Source organism: Pinus tabuliformis, chromosome 6 (genome assembly GCF_031772625.1).
Source record: "Pinus tabuliformis cultivar Carrire ecotype Pingquan chromosome 6, CPIR1, whole genome shotgun sequence".
NCBI lineage: Eukaryota > Viridiplantae > Streptophyta > Pinopsida > Pinales > Pinaceae > Pinus > Pinus tabuliformis.
This window is the reverse complement of record NC_142292.1, coordinates 1,757,277,232-1,757,301,645: the sequence shown is the minus strand read 5'-3', so window position 1 is coordinate 1,757,301,645 and position 24,414 is coordinate 1,757,277,232. Positions and strand designations below refer to the sequence as shown.

The 24,414-nt window shown below is 40.6% G+C and overlaps 1 pseudogene across 1 annotated transcript in view; it reads right to left on the bottom strand.

The window, feature by feature from the left end:
- Positions 1 to 24,414, bottom strand: part of LOC149265960 (protein SUPPRESSOR OF GENE SILENCING 3 homolog) — a 54,840-nt pseudogene that overhangs the window by 8,498 nt on the left and 21,928 nt on the right. The gene's annotated exons all lie outside the window — the stretch shown is intronic.

Below are 24,414 nucleotides of genomic sequence, written 5' to 3'. Positions count from 1 at the left end.
ACTGAAGCATTAAATGAGCATCTTAAGAAATAATGACCAACAGATTGAATATGTGAACAAAAAGTAATAAGTAAACCAAAACATCACATCAGCACGTAATAACAACACATATTGACACCAGATATAAGTGGAAACCCATAAAGGGAGGAAACCATGATTTTGTTATTGTTGTGATGCAAAGGCAAGCTCCTACTCCCTTATTACATCTGATTTTTTGTAGGCTCCAACCTACAGGAGGGTGCTACCTCAATTTTCTGCATGCTGCAACATGCAAGAAAGATAGGAGGATCCTACCTCAACAGGCTCCAACCTGATATTTATCAAGCCACTACTTGAAAGAAGACTAAAATCCCTTAATGCAAACAAAAAACAACAATGTATTGGTTTACCTGGTCATCAATTCTGTGTATCTCCATCTTTATCGCTGCCTCTTCTTTCCTTCAAATTTGCTTCACATAAGCTTCATATGTGCCAAGTATCAACTCTCACATATTCTCTCACCATCTAACTCATATGCCCTCCAAAATCACATCTTTTATAAAGATAGTTTGTTGGTTGTTTGTATTCTACATAAGAATATGAAGTGAACAAGCTTGACGCTTTGCCTTCCACTCGTTTGTTTCCAAGCTCTTCATATTGTGAATATTAGAACATAAATAAGTGCTCCACCACATATTATTTCAGCCATCTATAATGATTAGGTACACCAATATCAACATAATGCCAAAAGCAACATTATAACATCACAACACATGCACACAATGCAAGCACTCTCCAATGTAAACAATATGCACACAACATATGAAAGCAATGCAAGCATATGTATGCAACATTCACTCTCCAAAGCCATCTATTCTTCATACCATTTCTTCAACAACCTTAAGTCTTGTATTGTTTTTGTTGTCATGGAGTTTTGCCTTTTGCTATCATGGAGTCTTGCCTTTGTTGTCATGGAGCCTTGCCTTTGCCTTGCATCACAACAATTTAGCATCACAACAAATTCTTCAACGTAGCAATCTCTACAACATTATCCAAGCATTTTAACATATGTATCACAACTCCTTTATGCCTTTACCTTTCATTACATCAGCTCATCATGACTTATCAAATCCATCAACACAAGCATCAAGCCATCAACACAAATATACCCAAATGCAACAACATCTTCATTCAACTAGGCCACACCATTCTCTTTCTACTCCTTTGCATACTTTTGTTGATCTTGTTCATTAGTGCATACATTATCATTTCAATAACAACATAAGCATATATAACAAGTCAATCATCACATGCCATATCTCTATTTTGTTGTTGTTGCTTCTATGTTGTTCCTTTATTGTTCATTTTCCTTGTTGTTTTTACTTTGTCGCCTTCAAGTGTTCTTTGTTGCTCCTCCTTTGTTGTTCCTTTTTGTTCCTTGCTTTTGTTGGTCTTTTGCCATCAATGACAATAATGCCATCAATTAATTGTTAGACACTAGATAAACCAACACTCCCTGTGTGTTTCGCGACATGGACTAACCGCCTCTCGTGGATCCTTATCTCTCGCGATGCGATAATTGACTAACACCTGCAAGTTTTGGTCTAACAATAATCGTGATTCCCAACAAGTGGTATCAGAGCATAGGTCACTAGTTCGATAGACACCCGACTCACATTTGTGTTGAAAAATGTGTAACTAAGTTCGGTCTTCATTTGTATGAAATGTATTCTTGTAAATGTAAAATGAAAAAGAAATTATTATTATTGTTGAAGCATGGGTTTCATGCTCAAGTTCTTTTATTTTATAGGTCAAGCACCCATTGAGTGCTTCTGGGATTTGTCCTAGGTATGAGAGTCATTGTCATATATGGAAGACCATATGGGCACATTGTATATTGTAAAGAAAAAATTATTTTTCCATGAAAATGTCAGAATAGCTCCAAGATCAAGTCGGTCTAATGAGCTGTCAAGTCGGCCTACATGAAGAGCCACGTCCACCCTTGAGGAAGCCTATATATAAGAGGAACTCATCCTCCACTTGGATCATTCATTCACTCATCTCTTATGCGAAGAAGGCAAAAGAAGGAAGTCGAAGAAGGAAGTGCAAAGAAGAGAAGGATGAAGAAGTTGAAGTGTTTGGGTCTCTCTCCATTCTTCTGGAAGTGCGAAGTTAGGGTTTCTGCACTGGGAAAGTCTGAGGTTTGATTTTGGAAGCAAGAGAGAAAGGAAGGCAAGCGAAGGTCTCTTAGGGCATCTTACTAGCCCTAGGACTCAAGTCAAGGCAAGCGAAGGTCAAGGGGAAGGCAGTTAGAGGGAGATCGAAGTCTCCTAGAGAAGCAGCAGCAGTTGCAGCAGTTACTGGGAGCAAAATTTCGGATCTACTGGGAGGTCGAAGATATTTCAGCAGGAGGCCGAGGAAGACATGATCTTGGAGGGTATTTGTCTAACTCTAGGTCATGGTATTCATCAATTGAAAGATCTGAAAGATAAGAAGAGATTTTTCGGGTTTTTCCCTCAAGAGGATGGGTTTTGACCCTGGCTTGCAGCCTATATACTATGTCATTGTTCTTACTGTGTTGAAATTTGGTACCGGAGGACAGGTGGTTCCTAAGGCTTTGATCTTTGGCCTAGGGAAAAGTGTCCAAAAGAATTTAATTTTTCTCCTAAAGTAACTTTATAATTTTTTATAAAGTTAAATCTAAAATAAAAGTGACTTTAAGTGATAAAGTTACTAAGTCTAATTTTAAAGTGACTTTTATAAAGTCAATGAAAAATTAGAAAGGAAAAGTGACTTTGGAAATAAATGACTAAGTGGGTCTTTATTAAAGTGGGGTGAATTAAAAAATAGAAAGTGAGATTTAAATGAGCATTTAATCTCAGCCATTGATCTAAATCTATTTCAGCCATTGGATTTAGGGATCACCCAAAAGTCATTTAGGGTTGGGTTAAGGGAGGAAAAGGAGGCAAAGATCATTCATTCTTTCATGAGCAGATTGGGAGAAGGAGAGCAAGAGAGCAAGGGAGATTTCTGGACAAGGAGGAGAAAGAGGCAACAGTTTGGCACACAAACCAGGGCAGCACTTCAGCAAATCCATACAGCTCAAAGAACAAGCAGAAAAAGGCAGATTTTTGTGAGCAAAACAGTGAAAAATTGATTTTCAGCACGAATATCGAGGAGGCGATTTTCTGCACAGTTTTTGAGGTCTGTCCGTACAAGTCTGTATGGCCGTCCGTACAGTCCGTACAGTCCATATGGTCCGTACATCCGTACGTACGTACAGTATGTACATCCGTACGGTCCGTACAGCTCGTACAGCACATTTTTAGATTGTCTGTTAGCTGAAAACAGAGAAGTTTGCTTGCTGGAAAAATTCAGTTTTGCTGATTTTTTGCTGAAAATTTTCTCTCTGTAAAAAGGCATTTTCAGAAATAAAGAAGAGCTCTCAAACTGGTTTTCCCCAAGAGTTGTAGGGGGTTTTTCCAGGGTCAAGTTGACCAAAAATCTCAGTGTTTAAATGTGTTTTAATTGCTGTTTATGATTGCTGATTTTTATTTCTGCAATTTCCAGCATTCTGTAAAATTTCCAGAATTTGTGTTTTCAGCAATATTTATTTTTTCAGCTTGTTAAATGTATGGTTATGGGAATGGGCAATTAACTACATGGGAGAAATAAGGTGAAACTAAAAACCAGGGTGGGAAAACAGAGATTTTTACATGGTATCAGAGCTTGAGTGCTGAAGGGCAGTTTGGGACAGCAAAAGAAAAAAATACAGCTGCTGATTTTTTCACTCAGAAAATTCCAGCAAGCTGATTTTTTATAAACAGCAGTTTTATCTTTACCACAGCAGTGCTATTTTTCAGTTTTAGGACAACAAGATGTCATTGGGATTGAGGGTGGAGGATAGGTTGGATGGGCATACAAATTACAGCGTTTGGAAGGAGAGAATGCAGAGTATCTTTGAGGAGGCAGAAGTCTGGGATATCATGGTGCATACAGCACAGCACCCTGTTGTTGTGCCCACTGATGCTACTCAGTTGGCAGCTTATAATAGAAAGAACAACAAGGGTAAGAGGCTGATTCTAGACGGAATCAAAGACCATTGCATTCCTCATGTGAGAGGAAAGAGCAATGCCCATGAGATGTGGACAGCATTGTCCAATCTCTACCAGAGTACCAATGAGAACCGGAAGATGGTCCTGAAGGAGAAGCTGAAGAACATTAAGATGGGGAATGATAGTGCAGCTGGATATCTCACAAAGATTACCAATGTGAGAGATGAGTTGGCAGCGATTGGAGAGGCCATTCCATCCACTGAGTTGGTGCGTATTGCAGTGAATGGCCTCCCCCGTTCATGGTTGAACTTTGCTGATGGGGTTTGTGCACGTGAGACCCTTCCCACATGGGAGAGGTTTTGGGATGATTGCATTCAGACAGAGATCAAGAAAGGACAGCTTGGGGCAGCCAAGCCAGTTGAGCAGGATGAGGACGTAGCACTGGTGGCAGGAGGCAAGAAAGGAAAAGGGAAGAAGCAGGCTTCCACAAGCGGTGGTGGAGGCAAAGGCAAAGGTAAAGGTAAACAGGGGAACACACAGAAGGACTATTCCAAGGTGAAGTGTTGGAATTGTCAGAAGATGGGACACTATGCAGTTGTGTGTCCGGAGAAGAAGAAGAAGAAGGGGAAGAACCAGTATGTGGCAGCTTCAGCTGAGATTGAGGACTTTGCAGGTCGTTTTGACCAGGAGTTTGCGTTCACTACATGTGAGTCCTCTAGTGCAGGATCACCTGCCACACAGGTTCAGAGGGAGCATGCTTTTCCCTCGATTAGCGGAGCATCTACAGGTATCTGGTATGTAGACAGTGGGGCTTCACGTCACATGACAGGAGTCCGGGAGTACTTCTCAGAGCTTTCAGAGAGTGGCACTGATATTGAAGTAGTACTCGGTGATGACAGAGTTGTTAGAGCAGTCGGGGTGGGGACACTGACATTTCAGAGGGAGTCCAAACCTCCCTTGAAAGTGTCAGATGTTCTTTATGTGCCAGGGATGAGGAAGAACCTCATATCCGTCTCAGCTTTGGAGGACAGAGGATATGAGGTACTGTTCAGGGGAGGACAGGTGTTGATGTATCCCAGGGGCACTCCCGCTGATTCAGCTAGAGTGATAGGTGTACGCCATGCAAAGGTGTACAAGTTTGCATTCCAGCCCCTTTTGGCATTGAGCAGTAGTACCGACAGCAGAGCTAGCAGTTCTGAGCTGTGTGAGATTTGGCACCGCAGGATGGGACATATGTATCATGGAGCCTTGAGGACATTGCGGGAGATCACTACAGGTGTGCCAAATTTCAGTACTGATCACTTTGATACTTGCAGAGGTTGTGCGATGGGCAAGTTTGCCAAATCCCCTTTTCCCAGCAGTGACAGCAGAGCGACTAGGATACTTGATTTGATTCATTCTGATGTGAGCGGTCGGATGTCTCATGTTTCCTTGAGTGGATATGAGTACTATGTTTTATTCATTGATGATCACTCCAGAAGGACCTGGATTTATTTCTTGAAGACCAAGAGTGAGGTCTTCAAGCGGTTTCAGGAGTTCAGAGCTCTTGTGGAGACACAGACAGGTCGGAAGATCAAGTCCCTGAGGTCAGACAATGGAGGAGAGTACACCCTTGGAGAGTTTGTTGATTATTGTGCGGAGGCAGGCATTAGGAGGGAGTTCACTGTTCCTTACAACCCCCAGCAGAACGGGGTTGCGGAGAGGAAGAACAGATCCATCATAGGGGCTGCCAAAGCCATGTTACATGATCAGGGGTTGCCATTGTTCTTGTGGGCAGAGGCCTGCAACACAGCTATTTACTTGCAGAACAGGAGTCCGCATCGTGCCTTGGGGCACATGACTCCGGAGGAGGCTTTCTCTGGGAAGAAGCCTGATCTTGGTCATCTTCATATCTTTGGATGCATTACATACTCCTATATACCCAAGGAGAAGAGGACCAAACTAGAGCCCACCGCAGAGAAGGGTATCTTTGTGGGCTACAGTGAGACCTCAAAGGCCTTTCGGATTTACATTCCTGCACAGAGGAGAGTTGTTGTCAGACGGGATGTGAAGTTCGAGGAGGACAGGGCCTTTAGGAGGTCACGGGAGTTAGAGTATCTGGATCAGCCAGACCCTCAGCAGCAGTTGAGTCAGTCACAAGGATCCAGTGGGCAGGGATCAGGAGGATCCGGAGGTACATCCATGAGGATGTCAGGTCCATCAGTGAGCAGTGGCTCGCCGAGCTAGAGGAGTGGTGCTCCGGGCAGCATGCAGAGCAATTCACTAGGGAATCCACTAATGGACAGTTCACACGGTACCTCAGCTTCTACAGGTTCAGGTGCAGGCAGGAGGACAGCAGACAGACAGTCAGGAGTTCAGGCTACTGATGGTGATGAGGAGGAGGAGTTTCATTCTCCTATGGGAGAAGCATGCTCAGGGAAGAGGAAGCCCAAGTGGCTTCAGGACACCTTGAGAGATGCCACATCTGTTGCTGAGCCGAAGAGGCCGGTCAGAGAGAGTAGACCACCTGAGAGGTTTTGTAGCTATATGGCGATGGTTACCAGCATCCTTGACTCTAAGCCTTCTAGCTATGAGGAGGCAGCTAGCCAGCAGGTCTGGAGAGAGGCCATGCAGGAGGAGTATTCTTCTATCATGAAGAATGATGTTTGGGAGGTGGTGCCGAGGCCTGAGGGCAAATCCGTGGTTACTTCCAGATGGCTTTACAAGGTAAAGCATGCTGCAGATGGTAGCATTGAGAAATTCAAAGCGAGGTTTGTGGCTAGAGGGTTCTCCCAGGTAGAGGGAGTTGATTATGAGGCGACCTTCGCTCCCGTGGCTCAATATACTTCGATCCGCTCCATTATATCGATAGCAGCAGAGATGGGTTGGAAGATCCACCAGATGGATGTGAAGACCGCATTTCTCAATGGCTTCATACAGGAGGAGGTGTACATTGAGCAGCCACAGGGCTTTGAGGTGCATGGGAAGGAGTCCCATGTGTGCAAATTGAAGAAGGCCCTTTATGGCCTGAAGCAAGCTCCCAGAGCTTGGTACTCCAGGATAGATACATACTTGCAGGGGATGGGTTTCACAAAGAGTGAGGCAAATCCGAACCTTTACTTTATTGTGATTGGTGAGGAGCCTCTCATTCTGGTGCTGTATGTGGATGACTTGGTCATTACAGGTGCAGAGAGACTCATAGAGCACTGCAAGAGAGATCTTGCGGCGGAGTTTGAGATGAAGGACATCGGCTTGATGCATTACTTTTTGGGTTTGGAGGTGTGGCAGGGGGAGGGGCATTTCTTCCTGGGGCAGGGGAAGTATATTGTGAACATCCTTAGCAGATTCCACATGGAGGATTGTAGACCCATGTCGACACCGATGATCACCAACTGGAAGAAGCTTCATGCTTCGGATTCCGAGTTGGTGGATCCCACATTGTACAGGCAGCTGATTGGTTCCTTGATGTATTTGGTCAACACTAGACCAGATATCTGTTTTGCAATCAACACGATGAGTCAGTTTATGTGTGAGCCTAGGAAGGTTCACTGGGTGGCTGCAAAACACATTTTGCGGTACTTGCAGGGGACAGTGGATTATGGTCTGGACCACAAGCAGGGAGATGGAGTGAGATTGGCAGGATACACTGATTCTGATTGGGCAGGTTGTGCTTCTGATAGGAAGAGCACTTCAGGGTGTTGTTTTGGGTTGGGTTCAGCAGTAGTGTCATGGTTCAGCCGGAAGCAGCAGTCAGTAGCACTGAGTTCAGCGGAAGCAGAGTATATGGCAGCCATTCTAGCTAGTTGTGAGGCCATCTGGCTTCGCAAGATGTTGTTTGGCTTATTTGGTCAGCCGTTGAGACCTTCAGTGATTTACTGTGATAATCAGAGTTGCATTAAACTCACGGAGAATCCAGTATTTCATGACAAGTCAAAACATATCGGGATCAGATATCATTTCATCAGAGACTATGTTCAGAAGGGAGCTGTGAAGCTTGAGTATATTTCCACTGATGAGCAGGTTGCAGATATTCTTACCAAAGCCTTACCACGGGACAAGCATGTCTACTTCAGAGACAAGATGGGTGTGGTGAGGAACACCTTCCTCGGTAAGAGGGAGTTTTGAAATTTGGTACCGGAGGACAGGTGGTTCCCTAAGGCTTTGATCTTTGGCCTAGGGAAAAGTGTCCAAAAGAATTTAATTTTTCTCCTAAAGTAACTTTATAATTTTTTATTAAGTTAAATCTAATTTGAAAGTGACTTTAAGTGATAAAGTTACTAAGTCTAATTTTAAAGTGACTTTTATAAAGTCAATGAAAAATTAGAAAGGAAAAGTGACTTTGGAAATAAATGACTAAGTGGGTCTTTATTAAAGTGGGGTGAATTAAAAAATAGAAAGTGAGATTTAAATGAGCATTTAATCTCAGCCATTGATCTAAATCTATTTCAGCCATTGGATTTAGGGATCACCCAAAAGTCATTTAGGGTTGGGTTAAGGGAGGAAAAGGAGGCAAAGATCATTAATTCTTTCATGAGCAGATTGGGAGAAGGAGAGCAAGAGAGCAAGGGAGATTTCTGGACAAGGAGGAGAAAGAGGCAACAGTTTGGCACACAAACCAGGGCAGCACTTCAGCAAATCCGTACAGCTCAAAGAACAAGCAGAAAAAGGCAGATTTTTGTGAGCAAAACAGTGAAAAATTGATTTTCTGCACGAATATCGAGGCGGCGATTTTCTGCACAATTTTCGAGGTCTGTCCGTACAAGTCCGTGCGGCCGTCCGTACAGTCCGTACGGTCCGTACATCCATACGTCCGTACATCCGTACGGTCCGTACAGCTCGTACAGCACATTTTTAGATTGTCTGTTAGCTGAAAACAGAGAAGTTTGCTTGCTGGAAAAATTTTGTTTTGCTGATTTTTTGAAATAAAGAAGAGCTCTCAAACTGGTTTTCCCCAAGAGTTGTAGGGGGTTTTTCCAGGGTCAAGTTGACCAAAAATCTCAGTGTTTAAATGTGTTTTAATTGCTGTTTATGATTGCTGATTTTTATTTCTGCAATTTCCAGCATTCTGTAAAATTTCCAGAATTTGTGTTTTCAGCAATATTTATTTTTTCAGCTTGTTAAATGTATGGTTATGGGAATGGGCATTTAACTACATGGGAGAAATAAGGTGAAACTGAAAACCGGGGTGGGAAAACAGAGATTTTTACATACTGGTTTTGGTAATTGTTTGATGTAGTATCAAGTTAAGAGAATTAACATACACATTGCCCTATTGAATTCTCAACATGGTATCCGAGCTTCTGTTCTCTAAGGGCATCATGAAGATCTCCTCAAAAATGAAGAAAGTCATCAAGAAGATTGCAAGCCACCTCAAGAAAGGTATCAAAGAAGTATGGATTCTCATACTCTCTTCTAAGAAGGTATCACTCAAAGAAAAGGATGAAGGACTCTTCTCGGCTCTCTCTAGGACATTCCAAGACGAAGACATTTGGGTGATTGATAGCAGTGCATCAAGGCACATGACTGGTCACTCCCACCAATTGAAGACCTTGTCAAAAGGAAAATCCGCATACTCTGTTGAACTAGGAGACAACAAAAGCTATCCAATGAAAGGCATTGGATCGACATTCGTAAGGCTCGAAGATGGAAGCAACATCCACCTTAACAACATTATGTTTATTCCAGGTTTGCAAAAAAATCTACTTTCTATTTCAAGCTTCGAAGATAAAAGAGAGAGTAGCCTTCACTGATGGTAAAGTAGTTGTATGGCAAAGGGCTCAAGCATAGAACAAGCAAAAGTGATTGGTATCCGAGAAGGAAGGCTCTACAGGTTAATATCTCCCGTAAGCCATGCCCTAGTTCACATTAAGATTAGTCCATGCGAACTTTGGCTCCAAAGGTTTGGTCATCTACATTTCAAAATACCTCCGACTCTAAATTCCATAGTAGATGGAATACCAAATCTAAAAGAGGATCATGAAGGTGTCTGCAAAGGATGTGCATTGGGCAAGAACACCAAGAGACCATTTGGAATCAATGCTTCACGGTCGAAAGAAATCTTGGATCTCATTCACTCTGATGTGTGTGGCCCTATGACTCCAAAATCACTTGGAGGACATCTTTATTATGTCACATTCATAGATGATCACTCAAGAAAGACTGGGTTTACTTAATGAAAACAAAGGATGAAGTATTTACTAAATTTTAAGAATTCAAAGCTGAAGTGTAGAACCTTACAGAAAGAATAATCAAGAGACTAAGATCTGATAATGGAGGAGAATATATATCCAAAGACATTATAGCATTTTGTAAGGAATCTGGGATTAAGAGGGAGTTGATAGTTCCATACAATCCCGAACAAAATGGAGTTGCAGAAAGAAAGAACAGATCCATTGAAGAAAGTGTAAAAGTAACGTTACACGATCAAGATCCACCCAAGTTTTTGTGGGGTGAGGCAACAAAGGCAGCAGTTTACATACAAAATCGATGTCCCCACAGATCTCTAGAAAACAAAACTCTAGAAGAAGTGTTCACTAGGAAAAAGCCATTCGTAGATCATCTTCGAATCTTTGGATGTCTTGTGTATATTCATATACACAAGGACAAAAAAAAGAAGTTGGATCATTCTGGTGTGAAGGGCATATTTGTTGGGTATAGTAACTCATCGAAAGACTATAGAATCTATATGAAAGATGGGCATCACATTGAAGTTAGTCGTGATGTCATATTTGACGAGAGCATAATATTTAAGAAATCAAAAGAAATTTCTATAGATTCTAATGATGAAAAACTTCCTATATTTGAGGAAGAATTTGATAAGGAAGGAGAAGGATCGCACCATGAAGAAGGACCTAGTGAACCTGTTCAACCCGTGGTCATTCAAGAGACAAGGAAAAGACCTAACTGGTTGAAGTCTACACTACTTGATGCAGAAGGTCATGGGGCAGCTCAAGGATCATTTAGAGAAAGTAAAAGACCCAAGAGATATTCTAGGTATGTTGCATACATGACAAAAATAATAAAAGCAAAACCATCCACCTTTGAAGAGGCTATAGAGCATCGAGAATCGAAGGATGCCATGAATGAAGAATATCAATCTATAATGAAGAATGGAGTCTGGGAGATCACACCTAGACCTGAAGTCAAATCTGTGGTTACTTCCAAATGGATCTATAAGATCAAGCATGCAGCTGATGGAAGTATAGATAAGTATAAAGCAATATTTGTGGCTAGAGGGTTCTCACAACTTGAAGGCATCGACTATGAAGAAACATTTGCTCCAACAACAAAATATACAATGATTCGATCATTAGTCTCACTGGCAGCATAAATGGGATGAAACATCCAACAATGGATGTCAAGATTGCATTTCTGAATGGCACTATAGATGAAGAAGTCTATATAGAACAACCCTTGCGATTTGAAGTCAAAGATAGGAAGGCATATGTTTGCAGATTAAAGAAAGCATTATATGGCCTCAAGCAAAGCATCGAGGGCATGGTAAGCTAGGATGGATGCATACCTACAGAGATTAGGCTTCATGAAAAATTTTGCTGACTCAAGCCTCTATATTAAGGTTGTAAACAATGAACCTATAATTGTTCTTCTGTGTAGATGATCTTCTCTTGACAGGTGTAGAAGGTCGAATTGAAGAATGTAAGAAGCAATTGGCAGCAGAATTTGACATGAAATATCTTGGGCTAATGCATTACTATTTGAGACCAGAAGTCTAGCAGGAACCTAATGAAGTCTATTTAGGACAAGGAAAGTATGTGATCGAGACACTGAAGAAGTTTGACATGATAGACTGTAAAACTATGACCACTCTGATGATCACAAACTTGAAAAAACAAAGGAGTCCTGAATCAAGCCCTGTAGATCCCTCCAGGTATAGACAATTGATTGGCTCATTGATGTACTCGGTGAATACTTGACCGAACATATGTTTTGTAGTAAATGTACTCTGTCAATTCCAAGTGGAGACGAAGCATGATCATTGGATAGCAGCAAAACATATTTTGAGATATATACAAGGAATCATCAACTATTGCCCGAAATATGATAAGAGGAATGATGTTCAATTGACTGGTTATACAGATTCTGACTGGGGAGGCAGTGAACAGGATGGAAGAAGCACTATGAGAGGATGTTTTAAGTTACGATCCTCTATGGTCTCATGGATGAGCAGAAAGCAAGACATCGTTGCTTTGAGTAGTGTTGAAGTTGAATATGTTGCAGCATGCGAAGTTAGCAGGGAAGCAGTTTGGTTAAGGAAGCTGCTATCTGACTTGTTTGAAGGACCGATGAACCCTACAGTGATACGTTGTGATAACACCAATTGTATTTGTTTGTCTAAGACACAGTGTTTCATGGGAAGACAAAGCATATCAACAAGTATTACAATATACGAGAGCTAGTACAAAATGGTGTGGTGCAACTACAATATATCTCCATTGATGAGCAGGTAGCTGACATATTGACGAAATCACTTCCAAACAAGAAGCTTGTATACTTAAGGGACAAGCTTGGTTTGGTGGACTTGTCCTCCCTAATTTAGAGGGAGAGTAGACACAACATTCCTGTCTTTACTTGGGAAGAAAGAATGGAGGATTAGGTAACCATCTAGCATTCGATGCACTTTGAGAATGTGGTAGGGCATTCAAGACAAGAGTAGTCATGGACCGATATTCTTTGAGGATTAGCTACCCAAGATAAGAATAGTCCAATGGGAGGTCGTACGCTGTGAACACCCGGGTGGGGTACGTACCTTGAAGAGACAATGATGATGGTGGCTATACTTCATTGGTCTCGCCAACATTGTGCTCTGATCTTATCAAGAGACAGAGTTGTTATTCAAGGCCTTGTTATGTGACAATGTTGGTTATTATGATGCTAGACAGATGGGTTACCAATCTGACTCTTCTTATGAAATCTCTTTAGATTAAGAACGACCATGTACCTCTAATGAATACCTCCCTAGTTAAGAGGGAGTGTTGAAAAAAGTGTAACTAAGTTTGGTCTTCATTAGTATGAAATGTATTCTTGTAAATGTAAAATGAAAAAGAAATTATTATTATTGTTGAAGGATGAATTTTATGCTCAAGTTCTTTTATTTTTGTTAAACACATACATGGCGAAGGCAAAATATGAAAGATAAGCGTGAGAGTCTATCTATTATTAACAAATGATATGCATTTATAGTACATTCATATGACCTTTGGTTTCGTATTCCAAGGTCTCTTGGACTTCCTTAGACTATTCAGCTTCCACACCAACCCTTAGAGGATTAGGTGTTCAGCATCCCCCCCAAATCCGAAGGGTTATGTATGAGTCCAAGAAGAGAGATGTAATACAAAACGTGCAAAAATGCATGGCAGCACTAGGCTGAATGTGCTCTCTGAAATGTTGGTATAAGGGAGGTGGTTTAAGGATGACTACCAACACTAGAATGCTTAATGCAGTTCCCATGACTCTTCCAAGTCTGGCATGAAGCTGAGGTCTTCTACTAGAGGAAGTGCTCCTAATGTTTTGAAGAGGGAAACCTTCAACCATGAAAAGGAGGTCTCACCCCGCATAAAAGGGAGAACCTCAACCTGAAAAGGGAGGTCTCAACCTGTGATGGTTTAAGGATTACCAACAACTCTGGAATGCTTAATGCAATTCCTGGAACTCTTCCAAAACTGGCAAGAAGTTGAAGTCTTCTGCTAGAGGAAGTGTCTCCAATTCTTTGGAGATGCATCACCAACTGAAGGCATGCTCAAGGGCATATTTGTCTTTGGCTACAACTCTGAATTTGGTATGGCAGGTTGTGGCTCAGGCTCGCTTGATGTGGCATTGAAGCTTGTAGATGACCATCACTTCCCCCCCGTCAGATACAAGGTGAGAAGATGAAGAAAACTCAACTGCAAGACTATTCAATACTCTAGAACAAGTTCTGACATATGACTGGAATATCTTCTTGGTTGTTGATGCCCATTGCCAAGAAGCAATCCATCCAAGATGAATATTTGTTCTTGCAGGAGGTTTGTTTTTGAAGAATTTGTTTGAAGAATGACTAGTTTTATGACAGTGCTTACATGGGTGAAGATCAAAACAGTGATCTTTCATATGGCCAACTCGGTCACAGTGTTGGCATTTCATAATCAGTGGTTGTTGCTGTAGAAGAGGGGCAAAATCTGAAACAGTTGAAGGTGAACTGTCATGAAGGAATCGAGCACTCTGAAATTGGATGGGCTTTGAATAATCTAGAATATGAAAGGACACGTCCTTGTCATATCCAAGACCAATTCTGTGCTTGTTGTGGACAAGCTCTTCCCAAGGTCTAATGATTGGCTTGGGAAGTGCAAACTGAATTTCTGCATCTACATGTAACCTTGTTTCTTCATTGGGAAATGGATCTAAATCAACTGCAACATTATTAACTTGTTGTTGATGGGTTGTTGTTTCAATGTACTGAACAACAGCAAGTTCAGAATGATGTCTATTATGTTGTAACTCCTCTTGTTGTAGCTTTATCTCAAGCTGCAAAAACTCAATATTCTCGTGTGTTTTGCAGACACATTTTAATATTGGAAAGAGAGGTTTTGTTGATCTTAATCATCTCATCAACAATGGAATGTATTAAATTATTCAGTAGTATCAATACATTATCCATTCGATCCATTTAAAACCAATATAATCAGAGAAATGATGTTATCTTCAACCACAAATTGACCTATAAAATGATAACTAGTTGCAATATCACCAAGTTACTGTAGCAGACAGCCCAGTACTAATTTCAACACAGCAAATGATGCTTCAATGCACTTACTTCTCAAATTACTCACACTATGCAAAAGAAGATCCAATCTTCTACTTTCTTTGCAAATGAGATTTGTCTAATAGTTCTAGAGCCTACTTACAAAACATCTTTTCATTCAATATTCATAGATTCAATCATCTTCATAACTAAGTATGCACAGATCTAATACACACCAAAGTCGGCATTGATAATCTGAGTAATAGCATCTGCAATAGACCGAGTTCTGGCACCCAATCTAGTTAGCTCATCAAAGCTATCTCCGGCTGAAAGAGTAGCTGTGTCCAACAATATGTACTCACAGCATAAGAACTCATCAATGCACAAAGCTTTCGCGGGAGTATATACGGTCTTCACAAGTCAAGGTTTAATGCTCCTTTAATAAACTCTATGCGGAAACGTTTGATTTAACTATCCAAAGTCTGGACCTTTATAAACCTTTGAGCGGAACCTTATAAATCCTTCATAATCTTTGGTTAATTCTTATTACCCGCGCATATTAACCACACCATGGATTTTAGACTTTGGTTAAAACTCAACTTAAACCATAATACATTAATCCTGCTTATTTCCCATATAATAGAAATATTTCATAAACCACACTTAAACCTTATCTTTCTTCCATTCCACAAACCTTTGCACATATATCGATGCTCTCCTTAGCGCATTAAATCTTTGTCGTCGATCTCATTCCTCAATACGACTGTTATCGCGCAATAACTCGCGCCAACTAGCCTGGCTAATCTCCACCATTTATTTCTCCTACCTCAATCCAACGGTGATCACGCAATAACAAGCACTATAGTTAATACTCTGAAAGCACTCGAGAAAAGTTGTTTTGGGTGTGCTACGTGTCAACCCCTCAGGTTAATCGCGTGAATTTGTAAAATACCGTTTACCATTTTGAGACCGTGCGAGATACTACTTACCGCTTTCGTAGACCGCTACATTATTCTGCTGTCACGTGGCTTAATCTGATCCCTTCACTTCTTGACTTTATTTTGCGCGATAAGATCTTCGCCGATCCTATTCTATCAATCTTGTCCGTTGATCTGGCTGATCCGACGGTTCCCGTTCTTTGCTGTTTAATTCTTTCTACATCGTTGATCTTCCGTGTGCGACTTGACTTTGCCTCATTTGTACTTGTATACGGTACTACTCTACTACCTCCGCGCTCTTCACCAAAGGTAGTTTGTCCAAATCCCAAGCTGCCAAATGTTGGAGTTGTTGACTGAGCTCCAAAAGCCGAACTCTGACCAAAAGGAGATGGAGTGCTTCCAAATGTTGTATTGCTCCCAAATGTTGGAGTAGATGTCGAAGCCAAACAGCGTCGTATATACTATATATACCAACGTTATATATGGGGAGACAGCATTATATATGGAGACAACGTTCTGACTGGATGGAGAGCGGTAGCGTTTGGTGGTAATAATTGTGCATATAGCGTTGAAAGAGTCGTCGGTGGAGGCAGAGAATCCAAAGATGGAACTGAGGAATGCCAAGAGTCGTTTGCAGTGGGAGGAGGTATGGTAATGCGAAGAAATGGTATGGTGTTAAACGAATATACTGCAACTGCAATAACTGTGTGTATCCATGGTAATAACTGTGCATACACAATGTTTATACACAGCACTTCATCACAACATAATATCAATCAACTTATGAGTAATAACATACCAAATGGCATGCCAGTTTTGGTTTCAATGCACAACATTCAACCTCCAACACAAATCTAGCTGAGAGAGGTCAGTCGAACAGTGTGCAGTATGAAATAGGCATGCACACAATAATAGCAGTTCTATCCGCAGCATGTTATTTTCCCCTGAGGGTCCCGCTTGTCTGACCAATCATTGTCGATCCCTTGTTGACTTCTCCTTTAATCAAGCGCTTCAATCCACGTCGTCCGCTCACCAACTAGCCCGGACGATCTCCACCATAGATGGGACCTGTCCAATCGAATGACTGTCGTGCAATCTCGCATGAAATCTTGCACAATTGATATTTAGTCGAGAGCACGCAAGAAAAGTGGTTTTCTCGTGCTACTTGTCGCCCGCTAAGGTTAATCGTGTGAAATTTAGGAATACCATTTCCGGCCTTAGGGCGCGCGAGATACCGCTTACCACTTTCCAAATACTACCCACGTGCTTAATTCATATTTTAATAAGGACGCTTAAGCTCAATATTAATCATTAATATTAATCAATTGTGATATTCAATAAAATGGAAATTACAGTCTTGGCCCTCTCGGCTCGATTACAACAGTTTGTCTGACCTTTTCAATCCCTTCGGTATTTATATAATTGACATGTGTCGCTGTGAGAGAATTATAGTGAAATTACTTAGAACCCTTACCATTTTTTTTATCGCTCCCAATTCCTTTGCCCAGCTCGTTCCCTTCATTCCTTCTGCGGCAATGTCGAATATCATTTCTTTCCTCAAAGCGAAGATGTCGAAATTCTTCTCCTTCTAGCGCCAGGAGGAGTGTTGTCACCATTTCTCATGGTCATGGCTGCAGTGATTCATTCTTAGCCGGGATTGGCGTTCCATTAAGATCATGGCGGTATCCAGCGTTCTTTTGCTTCCAAGATTTGATGTTTCTTCTTCCCATGCAACTTTTTCTTCTTCTCCAACAGGCACTAAAAATGGTTTTGGTGGAATTTAGCGGTTGAATATACAAGGCTTCACAATTCTGTCACGAAATTCTGGAAGATTATGGAGAGCGAAGCATAGGTTTTACAATGCAGTGAATGAGACTAGGCGTCTAGGCGTTAGAATGCAGTGAATGAATTAATCATATTCGATAACCTGTAAATAATGGAACAATGGTAGAGGTTGCAGCAATAATTCAGCTGAGAAAACATTCATGAAATGCAGAACTGATGGCAGAAATGCTCTGCACAGAAAGACCATAAAACAAGTGGCTCAAATATGAGCAGGGCAGGAGTACGCCCGCTCTGATACCATGTTAAACACATACATGGCGAAGGCAGAATATGAAAGATAAGCATGAGAGTCTATCTATTATTAACAAATGATATACATTTATAGAACATTCATATGACTTTTGGTTTCGTATTCTAAGGTCTCTTGGACTTCCTTAGACTATTCAGCTTCCACACCAACCCTTAGAGGATTAGGTGTCCAACAATTTTAAAGGTCAAGCACCCATTGAGTGCTTCTAGGGTTAGTCCTAGGTATAACAGTCATTGTCATATATGGAAGACCCTATGGGCATATTGTATATTGTAAAGAAAAAATTATTTTGTCTTGAAAATGTCAAAATACCTCCAAGATCAAGTCGGCCTAATGAGATGTCAAGTCGGCCTACATGAAGAGCCACGTCCACCCTTGAGGAACCCTATAAATAAGAGGAACTCATCCTCCACTTGGATCATTCATTCACTCATCTCTTATGCGAAGAAGAGAGAAGAAGCAAGTCGAAGAAGAAAGTGCGAAGAAGAGAAGGACGAAGAAGTCGAAGTGTTTGGGTCTCTCTCCATTCTTCTAGAAGTGCAAAGTTAGGGTTTTTGCGCTGGGAAAGTCTGAGGTTCGATTTTGGAAGCAACAGGGAAAGGATGGCAAGCGAAGGTCTCTTAGGGCATCTTACTAGCCCTAGGACTCAAGTCAAGGTAAGTGAGGTCAAGGGGAAGACAGAGGGAGATCAAAGTCTCCTAGAGAAGCAGCAGTAGTTGCAACAGTTACTGGGGAGCAGAATTTCGGATCTACTGGGAAGCTTAAGATATTTCAGCAGGAGGCCGAGGAAGACTTGATCTTGGATGGTATTCGTCTGAGTCTAGGTCATGGTATTCGTCAACTGAAAGATATGAAAGATAAGAAGAGATTTTTTGGGTTTTCCCCTCAAGAGGAGGGATTTTGGCCTTGGCTTGCAGCCTATATAATGTGTCATTGTTCTTATTGTTTTTGGTATTTGTTTGATTGCACATTGGAATAAGAAAGATCAAAGCTAATAAGTAAAACGATAACACAAACAGTTATCAAGTTAAGAGAATTAACATATACATTGCCCTATTGAATTCTCAACAGTTGGGGAGGAGATTGTTGGACATTGGATAAACCAATGCTCCCTATGTGTTTCGCGACATGGACTAACCGCCTCTCGTGGATCCTTATCTCTAGTATGCGATTGTTGACTAACGCCTCTCGTGGATCCTTATCTCTAGTATGCGATCGTTGACTAACACTTGTGGGTTTTATTCTAACAGAAATCGTGATTCCCAACACATGATCCCTCATACTTAGACACCATGGCCAAAATATTTGAGGGCGGAAAAATAATTAACCCCCCCATGAGTCAATTAATTAATTTTTCTAGTAAAGATAAAATTAAATCCTAGGCCAAAAAATTAAATAATTTAGATTCAAAATTAAAATTTTAAAGAAATTAATTTCTCTAAGAGGGAAATTCGTGGGTCTAAAAAATGTTAATTCTTGGAGGTCCCCCAACAAGGGAATATTGGAAATTTCAAGAAAATTTGGACCCTTGGACCTTGGTGGTTAAGTCAAAGTCAAATTTTTGAGAAAATTAGTTCAAAATAATTATTTTTGAACTAATAAAAAATGGTTTTAATGAGAAATTCTTCAAAAATAGGTATTTTCAACAACAAAGATTAAAAGTTGATCAAAGATTTATCAACGGTCGAGATTATTGTGGTGGGGATCAAGCCAACTAGCCGTTATTTTCCACTTGGAGGGACTTCTTTATAAATAGAACGCATTTTGCTTCTATTCTCTATCTTTGGTCAGATGTAATTTTGTAAACGTTGGTGTGAAGCCATTGTTCTGCTAAGAACGTTTGAATTTCATAATAAAAGAATTTGAGGTACAGTTCATGGCGACTTTATCTCATTGATCTGTGGTATGTGCTAGGTATGTGCGTTCCCATATTGTGCTTCAAATATCATATGAATTGTTATTTCATTTGTAGATGATAGGAACATTCTATGTAGGTATGTTTTGGGCTTATCTTGGGTGATATCATTGTATGATCTAACAATTTTTTTTAAGAAATATATAGAGTTTGCAGGTTCCCCAACCCTTGGGCTCCAAGTTCACAGACTGTGGGCACAGGCTGACCTTGTTTGGACTTCAGATATTTTATGTGATTTTCTTACTTCGCTAAGGTTGTGGTTAATATCTATCTTTCGAAATACATCTAGCCATTGTCAAAATTTACAAAAAATTATTCCTCAAAAAATCTTTCAAGCATTATATATTTGTATATCTTGTAAATTAATCTTTGTATATAAATTTTTATAATCTTTGTTTTGCAGTTGGAGTTTTGGGGTTTTTATATATATATATATATTGGGGTTTTGGATACTTTTATTCTCATTTGTACATGTGATATTCAAGAAGGTTTGTTGGGTTAGAGCTAGATCTAGGCCCTTGAGGGTAAGATCTAGTCTCTAAAATTTTTGCAGGGCCAACAATCAAAGAATTTTGCAGTGATTTGGGCAAATACTAAAGATCTGAAGCAAAATCACATTTTGATGAGGGTTTCAATTTTTTCTAGGGCCTCCAGGCCCAGCGTTCTCCTTCCTAAGCCTAGCCACTGCCCCTATTTCCTTTGCAACCTTAGCTACTGACCTAATTTGGCCTTTAAAGCCCTAGCGCGACCCTTTCTAGGGTTGTCATCACCCTTTTTTTTACTTTTGTAGGCCTAGCTGTAAGGCCTAGGGCTCTCGGCCTCCCCTCCTAGGCTTGTCGCAGGCCTTCCCTCTCCTTCACTGCCCATTCTAGCCCTCCGTCCAGCTCCCTCAGCCCGCTCTCCTCCCTCCATCTCCTCCTCTAGCCTTCCTCTGCCTCGGCCCCCCTTTTCTCCCCTCTATTTGCCTTGTCGTGGCCTCTTTTGGGCCTTCTAGCCTCTGCCACAAGCTTCTTTGAAGCCTTGTCCTTGGCCGCAGCCCCTCTAGAGCTCACGGCAACCCCTTGTGGGGCTTTCTTCCTTAACGCAGGCCCTAGTTGACCTCTAATCCACTAGTCGCAGACCTACTAGGCCTTGGCAGCGTTAACACAGCCCTAAATTAGGCCTTTCTTGCCCTCTTTCCATCCTTGTTTGAGCATTTGATTTTGGGACTGAGTTTTGGTGTGTTTTGCAAAGGTATTTGGCATAAATTTTGGTGTTCGCAGGTGTTCCAGTGATTGGAAAAATTTCGACAAGTTGGACAAGTGAACTTCAAGGCCTAAGGCCATTGGTTTGCCTCTCAAACCCTTTTACTCATCTCGGTTTTTCTACAGTAGTCTAATATCTTCTTAACAATGATAAAAGACACCCTAAATTGGTCTAAAATCAATTCATAAGTTGCTTGACACATCAAGGAAGAAATTGAATAAGTTGGTCAATCATAATTTGGCATTAATCTACGACTTTTGGTGACTGTCATCTCTGCATAAGAGGTCTGATATAACGGTGGTATTTGCATCATAAAAGGGCTAATCAATTCATAATTTCATATCAGCAAACTTGGTTTGACACTTGGATTCATATTTCTCATATTTGGCAAGCATATGCATCTTGCATTTTGCATTTAGGAGGCTCTAAAGTGGTTTATCTCTCTACTGTTATAAAATCAATTATAGTTCATTGGATATCTAACATAAGTCATCTATCTTTCATTGTTCTAATAGCTAAGGGCGAAAAGGTTTATTTCATGGTTTATGTGCTATTGTGAAGAGCATTAAGCTAACATAGTGTTTTCCTTGTGAGTTCATAAGCTATAAAGTTCATAATTCACATCTAATAAATTCACGCTCTAAAGCACATAATCTAATGATCTTGGTTGCCTAAGTGAGATAATCTAAGAGTTCATTGGATGCTCGTATTGTTGTGGACGATTTAAGTCACATTACTTGTCTTTGAAGTATAATTGTTTTCATCATTCTAATTGACATAAGAACCTTAATGAATAGTGGTGCTCTCATATTGTCATTCTTATTGGCATTAAAATTCTAAGTGTTTTTTACTTGAAGGCTTCTAATCTAATCGAGCATCTCTTGGATAATTGGTGTTGAGTAATATTGGCGTCTATCTTGTTGAACTATCTTGGAAGATTTCTAATTGATTGGCATCTTGTATTGAGAATCATTGGCTAATTGTTCTAAGTAGTGCTCTAATTGTCATTTATAGTTCATGTTTTAAGTAGATATCTAATTGTGTACTCTCTATTGGTAAGTCATTGTGGAGAGCATCTTTCTTATAACTAAGCAATTGCTTGTTGTGGATATCTTTTGTATCTTGTTGGCACTTATATCGTCGAGCACTTTGTCTTGTCTTAAGATTTGTTTCCCAATTCATTGATAAGTACTATTGTTATAAGATAATCAACACTAGGTACTTAAAGAACATGAAACAATCTTAATTCAAGAAGCACGCATAATCCTTGCATCTCATTCTAGGACTAGTCTTGCCTGTAATAACTTACCTCCAAGCATAAGCTTGGTTGATAGAGATAATAGGACAACCTTTCTCATCTAACTTGAGGAGCCTAGCACCTCTTTAGTGGTTAACACGATGACCTTGTAGTCATCAGAGCCATAGTCTTTGCAATGCCAGAGGCACCTATTGTTTAGTACCTGAGGAGAGGTATCATTAAATCAAGCCTTTGCTTGCTTCCCCTTGGCCTCTTTCTCACAACCTACTCTAGAGACTAGTTCCAAAATAGTTAAGAGGAAGGACACACCTAGAATAAGCATTTAATTAAAAGTAACCAAGATTCTTGCATCGCACTTGGGTCTTAGGATTTGCATAGCATACAGGATAGCCATTCATTCAAGCGATGGTTGTTCATTCGGTTACTTGGTCTCTAATCGATATAGAACAAGAAATTGACTCCATAAGTCATTGGTCTCACATTTAAATCTAATCTAATCTATAAATCTTGCTAAATCAACCAAGTGGTTAGACCATTCAACTGTGTCTCCCAGACTTGTTAGTTACCAACGAGACTTGCATTTCTATCTTCCATAGGGACTACCCCCCATACACTGTTGTTGGGAGACAGCTAGAACGGAGAGGTCAGGGATCAGAGTAACAGCCCCCGACCTGAGTCGTTGTCGCACCGTGCTTGTACAATCTGAGCGACAACAAGGTGGATTATACCCTTGCTGAAATTGAGGGATATTATGTGCATGTGGTGCATAAGCTGGGTATTATGGTTGATATTGGGAGTATGAGGGTGCTGGAAATTGGGGCTGATAAACATTTCCCAGAAGGGGCCACGTAAACAAAAAGGAAAATTTGGTTGCGCTTCAGAAGCCAAATAAAGAAAAATTCTGAAACCTGACAATGACAAATGGACATGGAAGAATCCAAGTATAGGTTAGATCTTAGTCATGGAAATGAAGAGTTGTACACGAAGTCATGACCCTCCCTAACCATCTTGCTCTCAGCCCAGTTCAGGTTACAAATAGCTGTGAATCGCAACATAACATATGGAACAATGCCCCTTCATATTTGAGGTCAAGATGCAACAACAATGGATATTTTTAAGTTCTATCCATGCCCTGCCTATCATGCTGTATGAAGCATTTTTATTCAGAACAGAGTTGGAAGAACTGTTACTTGGGTAAGACGATTACAAGATAGTTTCAATTGGCAGCTTACAGTTTGATCCTGGTCAGATCATTTTCTATGTACCAGCTCACTTACGTTAGCCATATCACCAGATTTGTAAGAGGCCCTTCCTGGTATTTCTAGTTATCCTGGTGACCTTTAATTTGACCTTGCATGGCACCCATGTCATCAATCAGTCAACTATTCATGGACTCTATGGAAACAAGGTGGCTATCTTAATGGATATGCTTGCTCATGAAAAAGAAACTCTGAGATGTTATGCTAGTTAAAGCAGCCTCTGACTGACCTTGCATGACTTCATACTTTTGAAGCTTTAATTGTGTTTTCTCACCCAGGATGTCTTTGTTACTCTTCGGGTTAGGATGAAGGAAAGGTTGGCAAGGATAGATATTTTTAATATTTACATGGTCATCTAGATTATCTTGATTGTATGCATGTGATTCTTTCAATTTATGAGATAAAAGCCTAAATATAAATGTTGTGATAGTGTTTGGTCTGCACCAGTTCTGAGAATTAAATTTTTAACTAATTCACTTGTCAAGATTAGGCAACTGCGCAAAAAAAACCATTATGCAGACCTTTCTGAGCACAGGTCACTAACAAAAGGTGCTTCAAATGTTAGGACAGCATGGACCAACAGCCTCGGAGTTCTTCCCAGGATCACCCAGAAAGGCTCTCTCAGCCCGACATTCCCCAGACAACATTATCAGGAATTGCAGTGGTACCTTAACAGTGACCCATGCAGATAAAGTTTATTCTCCTTTCACTACTTCTAACGCTATATCTAATGCTAAGCAGCAACTCTCTATTTTCTAGGGTTTACCCTCTCAGGTCTGCAAGTTTCACTTGGATCTCTTCATCTTTTAGGATCCAAGGATAGCCTTGGCACGCCAACATTATTTTTGTAACGGGCTGTATTTTCTAGTCCCATTGACCTATTCTTTCGTTAACCTGTGAACATTCATAAAATTATAGTCTTATCTGTAAATGCCCAGAAAAGTGCACAGGTG